The sequence below is a fragment of the Arachis hypogaea genome, chromosome 19 (genome assembly GCF_003086295.3).
Source record: "Arachis hypogaea cultivar Tifrunner chromosome 19, arahy.Tifrunner.gnm2.J5K5, whole genome shotgun sequence".
Taxonomy (NCBI): domain Eukaryota; kingdom Viridiplantae; phylum Streptophyta; class Magnoliopsida; order Fabales; family Fabaceae; genus Arachis; species Arachis hypogaea.
In genome coordinates this window covers 85154429-85165143 of record NC_092054.1, presented here as the reverse complement: position 1 = coordinate 85165143, position 10715 = coordinate 85154429, and positions in this window count along the sequence as shown.

Genomic DNA, 10715 nt, shown 5'->3' with positions numbered 1-10715 from the left:
AAAGGAAACATACTAAAATGGAAGGAAGAAGCAAAAAGGAGCTTTAAGGAAACTGGTATCCACGCGATTGCATGGAAGACGCGATCGCGTGCCAAGCACGAATCAGCAGCGACGCGGCCGCAAGACTGACGCGACCGCGCGCCATAAGCAGAACGCACATGACGCAGTCACATGACTGACGCGACCGCGTGACAAGGAAAAGCTCCAAATGATGCGACCGCGTGACCTACGCGGACGCGTGACAGAGGCCACGCACCAGAATTTACAGAATACGCCCCCAGCGAATTCTGAAGCCCTTTTTAGCCCAGATCCAAGTACAGACAGCATAGACCAGAGGTTATAAAGTGTGGGAATGCACCCATTTAGGGAGAGCTCGCATAATTTTAGTTTTCAATGATTTAGATTTAGTTGAGAGGGAGATCTTCTCTCTCTCTTTTAGGATTTAGGAATTCTTCTTGTTTTAAGAGTAACTCTGGATCCCATGTTTAATGTTCTTTTATTTTAGTTTTATTTATTCCAACATTTGAATTGATTATTATAATTTGATTTATGAATTCTTCCATGTTACAGACTGCTATTTGAATTAATGATAATTGAGGTATTTTCAGTTCATGATTGTTCTCTTTGATTTAAGTTACCATTGCTTCCCATCTAAGGATATTTTTATTATTCCAGCAATTTTACTTTTTCCCCTTTTGGTTCTGGTTAAGAATTTAGTAACTCAACAGTTATTAAACTCAACATAATTGATAATCGTTATCTTGCTAATTGAGCTGAACTTAAGTAATCCCAACCTTTTCTTAGGAAATAAATAGGATTCAAAGGCCAATTTAATTAGTCCCTTGACTTTCCTTTGCCCTGGTAAAGGTTGACCAAGTGGAGTTTAGATTCAACTTTCATTATAGTTGAGAGAGATAACTAAGTTGGACCTCTAATTTCCCTTATCTTGCCAAAAGTTGTTTTACAGTTATTATTTATTTTTAATTACCATTTAATTCACTCATCATTTAAATTACTTGCTTCTCACCTTCTAAACCCCGATTACAACCTTTATAACCAATAATAAGAACATACTTCCTCGTAGTTCCTTGAGAAGACGACCCGAGGTTTGAATACTCGGTTAACAATTTTTAAGGGGTTTGTTACTTGTGACACCCAAAACGTTTGTATGAAAGGACTTTTGAAGGTTTAGAAACTATACTTGCAACGAGGATTTATTCGCAAATTTGTAGACCACGCAAAAGTTCTCTCATCATTAAGCTATAAAGAAATGGATAGATAAGAATGGGGAAATTCATTGAGATTGGGAGATGTTGTCTCTTTGGTTCAAGCCTAGCTTATATCCTCTTCAATCATGCAACTCATTGACCTCTTGGCAATCATGATTGATTGAGCCCCAATCCCTTGGTGACTCAATCTCTCATATCTTGATCAATAGCCAATTCCTTGGTCTAATTGCTCATGAAGAGAGATATGCTTGGTCCCTGATTATACCACACACCATCATAGGTCCAAGTAGAGGGAGGATTATATGTCACATATCCAAACACCAAAACCAGATTCTACTCTAGTGTGAAAAGGGATTTCAAGCATGGTTTTATGTTTCCTTTTCCAAGGTTCCCATGAAACCCCATTGCATTCAATCTCTTTCCCAAGATAATTGAACACTAAGCATTAAGAACGAAATTCCTTCTAGCAAATCAAAGAGAAGATGAAGAGAAGAAGGATTTCACTATCATTCATCCATCAAGTACAACAGAGCTCCCTCTCTCAATGAGAGGGAAGTTAGCTACTCATAGCTCAAAAGGTACTCAAAAGTAAAGTGTAAAAGTGGATCTAAAATTGACTGCTTAACCTCCTTCTTTAGTACTTCTTGGGGGTATTTATACTACTCCTAGTAAAATAAAAGAATTACAAAAGTGAAAAATGAAAATTACATTTTAGAGGGAAAAGAAAACACTCAATAAGCATGACTTCTTAGCTGGCGTGTGGCTGGCGTGCCTCTGGCGTGTCACGTGCTCTTCATTTCCAGCTTGGCGTGCCACGCCTACTCCTTCAAGTGGCACGCTCGTCCCTCTCTCAACCTTTGCATGCCACGCCTTCGAGCTCAAGTGGCACGCCAAAGTGGATTTCTTGTGTTGGCGTGCCACGCCTTCGAACTCAAGTGGCACGCCCCTTGCCTTTCTCACTTCTCTTTGCCTCTGGAAACTTGTACTGGCGTGCCACGCCCAAGGTCTGGCATGCCACGCCCTTGCTTTATGCTTGGCTAGGCTTCTCTTGAAAGTTGAACTAGCGTGGCACGCCCAGGGTCTGGCGTGCCACGCCCCTTTTGTGAGTGAGTGGTTCCTCTGTTTGGCGTGCCACGCCACGAGCTCAAGTGGCACGCCCCAATGCTTCTCTCTTGAATGACACTGGCGTGCCACGCCTGGTTGCTCAAGTGGCATGCCTACATGAAGAATAGTGAATGGCATGCCACGCCTTCGATACCAAGTGGCACGCCCCATGTAATTGGCCTCCTTCATCCTTTCTGGAAATTTATACCACGTGCCACGCCTAAAGGCTGGCGTGCCACGCCCATGATCTTGTCTTGGTTCCAGTGGTTGGTGTGCCACGCCTCAATCTTCAAGTGGCACGCCATAGTGAAATGCCAAGGTTGGCGTGCCACGCCTTCGATACCAAGTGGCATGCCCAGCCCTTGCTTTTGGTCCTTTGTGCATTGGCGTGCCACGCCTGGTTGCTCAAGTGGCATGCCCAGTCTTCAATTGCCTTCAGCCCCTTCTCTGGATTGTTGTACCAGCGTGCCATGCCATGCTGCTCAAGTGGCACGCCCTTGGGTTTGTGAACTCTTCAAGCTTGGCGTGCCAAGCCTGGGTTCTCAAGTGGCATGCCTAAGTGACTTCTTGGGGCTGGCGTGCCACACCTTCGACACCAAGTGGCACACCATAGTGAAGGTTCTTCTTGGGATGGAGAGTTAGCGTGCCACGCCCCTTTGCTCAAGTGGCATGCCCATAGTGGTTGATGTGTCAGGTGTGCCACGCCCAGCTTGACGTGCCACGCCCCTTTTGTGTCCTCCATTGTAGCTCTCTGGAATTTTGTATCAGCGTGCCACGCCCAGTCTCTGGCGTGCCACGCCCATATGCATGCTTTGAATCTCTTCTCTGGTCTTTAGTACTGGCGTGCCACGCCCAGCTCCTGGTGTGCCACGCCAGTGCATTTTTGTGGCGTTTGCTTCAAGTGTCACGCCAGTTTCACACGCCTAGCTTCTTGTTTGTCTTCTACCCCATTTTTTGATGCTTTTCTCACCTGAAATTCAGCACAACTCATCTCAAAGTAGTGTACCATAATATTCATCAAATAATGCATGAATTGTACTGATCAAATGAGATTTATGCTCTTTTATGGTCTTCTTTATGCAAGAAAGAAGGGTAGATGATGCAAGTCATCACAACACCAAACTTAAGTTTTGCTTGTCCCAAGCAAATCAATGTGAGGAAACCTTTATAACTTGAGGCCTTGGCTTTGAGTGATTGCAATACAACTAAGAGTAAGGCTAAGTGTTCAACACATGCATGAATGTTTTAATGTCATGAAATACTCTGGGATCCTTGAGGGTTCTTTTAGGTATAGGCTTTAGGGGTCCTTTCTATTGATTGTCACCTTGAGGTAGTAAGGGTTGTTTTGCTTTCTTGACCACAACTCTAAGTGTTCTGTCTCAAGACAACCCTTTAATTAAGCTTTCAATTAGCACTCCCAAACCAGTTGGTTTTAGGGTATTAGGTGTTGAGACACCCCTAAGAATTTACTTGCCCAGGTCTCTTCTCGACACATCTTCACCACAAGCATCTACTAAGATTTTTTTTTATTCTTTTTTGAGCATTTTTAATGTTTTCTTTTTTTTCTATCTTAGTAGTTGATGCTCAGAGCCTTGGGTCTTTATTGCCTACTACCTCTTGGTTCTATGGATATTCAAGGAACACCCTTTAACCTTCCCCTAGTTATACCTTCTAGGAATAGTTGCTTTTCCATAACTCATTTTCTTGTTTTTTTTAGTTCATTCAAGGTCTTTCACTTGGTCACTTATATCTTAGTTTGTTTCATGATCCATCTTGGCCTTGGTCTTTCTCATTGTTTTTGCACAACTCACAGTGACTCTTTTGGAGACAAACTCTACTTTTATTTTTGTTGGAATGAAGAATTGAAATACATGGCATTTTCTTTCTTGAAAAGAAGAACTCATAAAGACTTCAAATAGGAATTAAAAACTATACATAAAATATAAACTATCCTAGCATGATTATTTATTCAAAAAGTAAATAAAGCAAAAACTTAAACAAGAATTCAGAAATTGGAAAGTGTCAACCATGGGACTCAACAACCTTGAGCAGCTTCATCTTTAGTTCATTGGCACCTTCCCTTTGTCCTTCTTCTTGGGGGGGGGGGAGGGGGGAAGAACCACCTTCATCTGGTTTGGAGGAACCTTCTTGTGCTTTGATGTCCTTATGTTTCCAAAATCCTGCCCTCCTCATGTAATTCCTTTCATCCTCCTTATGTTTGGCTAGGATTTCTTCTTGTCTTGCACTTAGTTCTTCCATTCTTTGCATGAAGGTTGGGTATCCTGGGTTCAGAGCGGCCACGGCGTTACACAAGTGATTCAGCTTTGATTGTGTGTTAATGTCATACTGCCTCCTGGATATGGTTCTGGCATCATAGAGATGTCTGAATTCAGCCAGGTTCCTCTGTTGCCATTTGCCTTGCTCTACTATTTTGTCCATTGCATTTTGCACCTCTCTTCAATCAAATTGTTCTTGCTGCTCCTTCCTCATATGCTCCCAATTCCCTTGGAGTTGTTGGATATTGTGGTTGACATGGCTCCATTGTTGTTGTTGAGTTTTCTTGAGTTGATTGACATCTTCCCTCAAGTGGGGTAGATCTCCCTTCATTTGGTGTACATCTTCTTGCAGTTGCTCCCAATTGAATCCCTCTGGAAATTGCTGATATTGATATTGTGGTGGTGGTTGAAGTGCCAAGAATTGAGGTTGCTCTTCTGCCTCCTCTTCTTCTTGTTGTTGTTGTTGTTGATGGGCCTGAGCTCTTCGTTCTCTGGCCCTGTGGAGTAGGTGCACAGCTACCACCTTGGCCATCTTTTTGGCAGTTATGAACTTGTCTTGCTTCACAAGCACTTCATCAATAATCTTTTCAACTCCAGCCTCATCACATAGCCTCTGTATAATGCTGGGGAATGCCAACCTTGTGTTGTCACTGGTGTTTTTCAGTACTTTGTTGATGTTATTGGCAATCATCTCCCCCACGTTGATGTTCTCTCCTCTCATGATGCTGTAGATGAGTACAGCTCTCTCCTTGGTCACCTCTGAAGTGTTGGATGTGGGGATTAGGGACCTCCTCACAAATTCTAGCCACCTTCTAGCTTGGGGGCTCAAATCTTTTCTCCTCAATTGATTAGGTACCCCATCCTTGTCATTAATCCAACGCACATGCATCACACAAATCTCATTTAGGATCTTATCAAACCCAGGATCTTGCTGCTTCATTCTTTCTTCATAGCTCCGAGTGGAGCTTGTCCTCTTTACCATTAGCATCCTTTCTATGCTAGATGGACTGTAGTCAATGAACTTCCCTCTTACATAGCTAATGTAGCCATAGTGTTGCCCTGGTTACGGCACTGCATTGGCATAGAATTTCCTCACCAAGCACTCTACCACTTTCCTTGGTGGGTTGCATAGAAGTGACCAACCTCTATTGATGATCTCAATGTTGATTTTAATGTGCTCGTTCCTCCCTAATTGGAACCCAACTTCTGGAATGATCTCCCTCTCACTCACCCAACCATAGAATTGGTTTTGGTTGAATGCAGAGAGGAACTTGTAGTCATTGAAGGAGCTTGAGGACCCAGAGGTTGGTTCCTTGACTTTTTTTTTCTTTGAGGCTGAGCTTTTTGGTGGTGCCATGACTTTGAGAGAGTGTGTTTGAAAGTGAAATGGAGTTGCAAGAAAGAACAAGCAAAACAAGGTTTTGCTCCAACACCAAACTTAGGACTTGATTGTCCCAATCAAGAAAAAAAAGAAAGAAAGTAGGGAAGGAGATGGTAAAGGATGAAAAGAGAAAGGAATGGGTTGTATGCTCTTCGTGTGTGATTGAGGTTGTTGAAGTGGGATAGGAGATGGTGAGGTGAGACTTTTATAATGGGTGAATGTTGTGGTGGGAAGGGTGGGAAATAAAAAAAGTAAATATTTTCCCGCGTGGGAAGAGGCGCCAACTCTTTTCTCACTGTGTCTTCTGTGTGTGTTGAGTTCCAAAGTGTAAGTACACTTTGACTTCCTTGCTTTATGAGTTGTTTACCATGTGGGCCCCATCTTCTCTCCTGAAATGAAACTGAACCCATTAGTAATGACAAAAGAACTCTTTCACATTCCTTCTCATCAAAAGTGAATTGGATTGCAACTAATGGGTGTCCCTTGGGATACCAAACTTAATTCTTTGGCATCTCAATAAATTGGTTTTATCATTGTGTTTTAATGTGTTCATAAGAATGGAATAACAGAAATCTTTTCATTTTCTTTTGATTTAAATTCCTCTGAACTCATTAAACCACATTCATGTTCTTACCCAAAGCATTAAGTGCTTTCAAATTGGGTGACTTGGGCTGCTAGATGATTCTTGGTGGTGGCCACACCAAACTTAATCTTTAGGCTTACTCTTTAAATCAAGATATAAATTGACTATTGATGAGAGAACTTTTGCGTGGTCTAGAAATTTGCAGATAAATCCTCATTGCAAGTATAGTTTTTAAACCTTAAAAAGTCCTTTCATACAAACGTTTTGGTTGTCACAAGTAACAAACCCCTTTTAAAATTGATAACCGAGTATTTAAACCTCGGGTCGTCTTCTCAAGAAACTGCAGGGACGTATGTTCTTAATATTAGTTATGGAGATTGTAGATTTGGGGTTTCAAGAATGAGGAACGAATATTTTAATTAGCAATTAAAGTAAATGAAGAACAAGTAATTTAAATAGCAAGTGAAATAAATAAATGACTATAAATAAACTTTTGGCAAGGTATGAGAAATTAGAGGTCCTATCCTGGCTATCCTTATCAATGATGATGAGAATTTAATCTTAATTCCACTTTGTTAACCTTTACTAAGATAAAGGAGGGTCAAGGGATTAATTGGTTTGATCTTCGGATCCTATTTATTTCCTAAGAAAAGATTGGGATTATTGAAGTTTAATTCAATTAACAAAGATAACAATTATCAATCATGTTTAAGTTTGACAACTCCTGAGTTACTGATTTCTTAACCAAAACCAAAAGGGGAAGTAAATCTACTGGAATAAAAATGTCTTCAGAATAAAATCAACAATAGCATAAATAAAAGAACGCAATGTCAAACTGAAATACTTCAAATAGCATGAATTCAAATAAAAATCTGTAACATGGCAGAATTCATAAATCAAATTGCAAAAGTAAATAATCAACTGAAGTAATGGAATGAATAAAAGTGAAAGGGAAGCTTAAAGCAACGGAACATTAAACCTGGGATTGAGGGTTACTCCTAAAGAGAGAAATCCTAAATCCTAATCCTAAAAGAGAGAGGAGAGAGCCTCTCTCCAAAACTAAATCTAAATCATGGAAAGTAAAAATCTGCGAGCTCTCTTTTAATGTATGCATTCCTCCACTTTATAACCTCCGATCTGTGTTTTGTGCACTTGGACCTGGGCCAAAAGGGCTTCAGAAATCGCTGGGGGCGTATCCTATAATTTCTGGTGCGTGGCCTCTGTCACGCGTTCGCGTGGGTCACGCGGTCGCGTCATCTAGAGTTTTTGTTGTCACGCGGTCACGTCGGTCACGCGTCCGCGTCGTATGCGATTTGCTCAAGTCGCGCGGTCGCGTCAGTCATGCGACCGCGTCACTGCTTCTTTGCTCTTGGCACGCGATCGCGTCGTCCATGCGATCGCGTGGATGCCAGTTTCTTCAAGGACTCCGTTTTATGCTTTCCTTCCATTTTTGTTTGTTTCCTTTTCCATCCTTTAAGTCATTTCTGCCTTAGAAGATCTGAAACTACTCAACACACTAATCACGGCATCGAATGGAAATAAAGGTAATTAAAAATAATTAATTTTAAAGCATAGGAAATATGTTTTTCACATACATCACATAATAAGGAAGGAGAAGTAAAACCATGCAATGAATATGAATAAGTGGGTGAAGGATTGAATAAATCACTCAAATTAAGCACAAAATATATCATAAAATAGGGGTTTATCACCTATAAACCTAGATTAAGTGGGTGAGAGGCCACACCAAACTTAGCACTTTAGCTAGTCCTCAGCCCATTCGCTCATCATGATCAGTGTCTTCATCAAGTTGCAATTCCGGAATACAAAAAAAAATGTAAAGAAAATCTAACTACCAAAGCTAAAATCAACGTTCTAATCTGCAATTGTAAACTACCTAATATGGCGATGTAAGATAAAGGAGAGACTGAAAAGTAAACTACCTAATGCAACAAATTTTTAAACTACTTCTAAGAAAAGTAACTAAATAAAAAAGGATAAAGTGTTGGGGTGCCTCCCAACTAGCGCTTCTTTATTGTCATTAGCTTGACATTCCTTCATTTTCAGCTGAGCTTGTAGCTCTCTCCTTGCTCCTCTAAGGAGCCTCCCAAGTAGTGTTTGAGTCTATGGCCATTGACAGTAAAAGTTCTCTGAGTCTTTTCCTCCATGATCTCCAATGACCAGAGGGAAACACCTTGAGTATGGTGAGAGGTCCTGACCATCTAGACTTCAGTTTTCCAGGGAAAAACTTGAGTCTTGAGTTGTAGAGTAACACTTTCTGTCCTTCAGTAAACTCCCTTCTTGCTATCTTTTAGTCATGCCACCTTTTTGTGTTTTCTTTGTAGATTTTTGCATTCTCATATGCTTGATTTCTAAACTCCTCCAACTCATTGAGTTGCATTAATCTCTTTTCTCCAGTAGCATGCTCATCATACTTTAACATCTTTAGAGCCCAAAAGGCTCTATGTTCAAGTTCAACTGGCAAGTAACAAGCCTTGCCATATACCAGTTGGTATGGAGACATCCCAATGGGAGTCTTATAGGCTGTCCTGTAGGCCCATAGTGCATCATCCATCTTCTTAGACCAATCCTTTCTTAAGCTTCCAATAGTCTTTTCAAGGATTCTTTTTAGCTCTCTGTTGGAAATTTCAGCTTGCCCGTTGGTCTGTGGGTGGTATGGAGTTGCCACTTTGTGCTTCACTCCATATCTGAGAAGGAGTGCCTCGAGTTATTTGTTGCAGAAGTGTGTCCCTCCATCACTAATGAGAGCTCTGGGGACTCCAAATCTACTGAAAATATTCCTTTTCAAGAAGCTTATCACAACCTTATTGTCATTTGTTGCAGTAGCTATGGCTTCTACCTATCTTGAGATATAATCAACAGCCACCAATATGTAGCTATTTGAGTAGGAGGTTGGGAAGGGTCCTGATGAGCGGATAATTTATACGCTTTTTGACATTGTTTTTAGTATGTTTTTAGTAGGATCTAGTTACTTTTAGGGATGTTTTCATTAGTTTTTATGTTAAATTCACATTTCTGGACTTTACTATGAGTTTGTGTGTTTTTCTGTGATTTCAGGTATTTTCTGACTGAAATTGAGGGACTTGAGCAAAAATCAGATTCAGAGGTTGAAGAAGGACTGCTGATGCTGTTGGATTCTGACCTCCCTGCACTCAAAGTGGATTTTCTGGAGCTACCGAACTCGAAATGGCGCGCTTTCAATTGCGTTGGAAAGTAGACATCCAGGGCTTTCCAGCAATATATAATAGTCCATACTTTGGCCAAGAATAGAGGACGCAAACTGGCGTTCAACGCCAGCTCTCTGCCCAATTCTGGCGTCCAGCGCCAGAAAAGGATCCAAAACCAGAGTTGAACGCCCGAACTGGCACAAATACTGGCGTTCAACTCCAAGAAGGACCTCTACACGTGCAGCACTCAAGCTCAGTCCAAGCACACACCAAGTGGGCCCCGGAAGTGGGTTTATGCGTCAATTACTTATTTCTGTAAACCCTAGTGACTAGTTTATTATAAATAGGACCTTTTACTACTATATTAGACATCCTGGATTGTATTTTGATCCTGTGATCACGTTTTGGGGGCTGGCCATCTTGGCCATGCCTGGACCTTCACTTATGTATTTTCATACGGTAGAAGTTCTACACTCCATAGATTAAAGTGTGGAGCTCTGCTGTTCCTCAAAGATTAATGCAAAGTACTACTGTTTTCTATTCAATTCAACTTATTTCGCTTCTAAGATATCCATTCGCACCCAAGAACGTGATGAAGGTGATGATTACGTGTGACGCTCATCACCATTCTCCCCTATGAACACGTGCCTGACAAACACTTCCGTTCTACATGAATTAAGCTAAAATGAATATCTCTTAGATCTCTTAATCAGAATCTTCGTGGTGTACGCTAAAATGATGGCGGCATTCAAGAGAATCCGGAAAGTCTAAACCTTGTCTGTGGTATTCCGAGTAGGATTTAATGATTGAATGACTGTGACGAGCTTCAAACTCGCGAGTGCTGGGCGTTAGTGACAGACGCAAAAGGAGGGTGAATCCTATTCCAGCATGATCGAGAACCGACAGATGATTAGCCGTGCTGTGACAGAGCATGTGAGCATATTTTTCACTGAG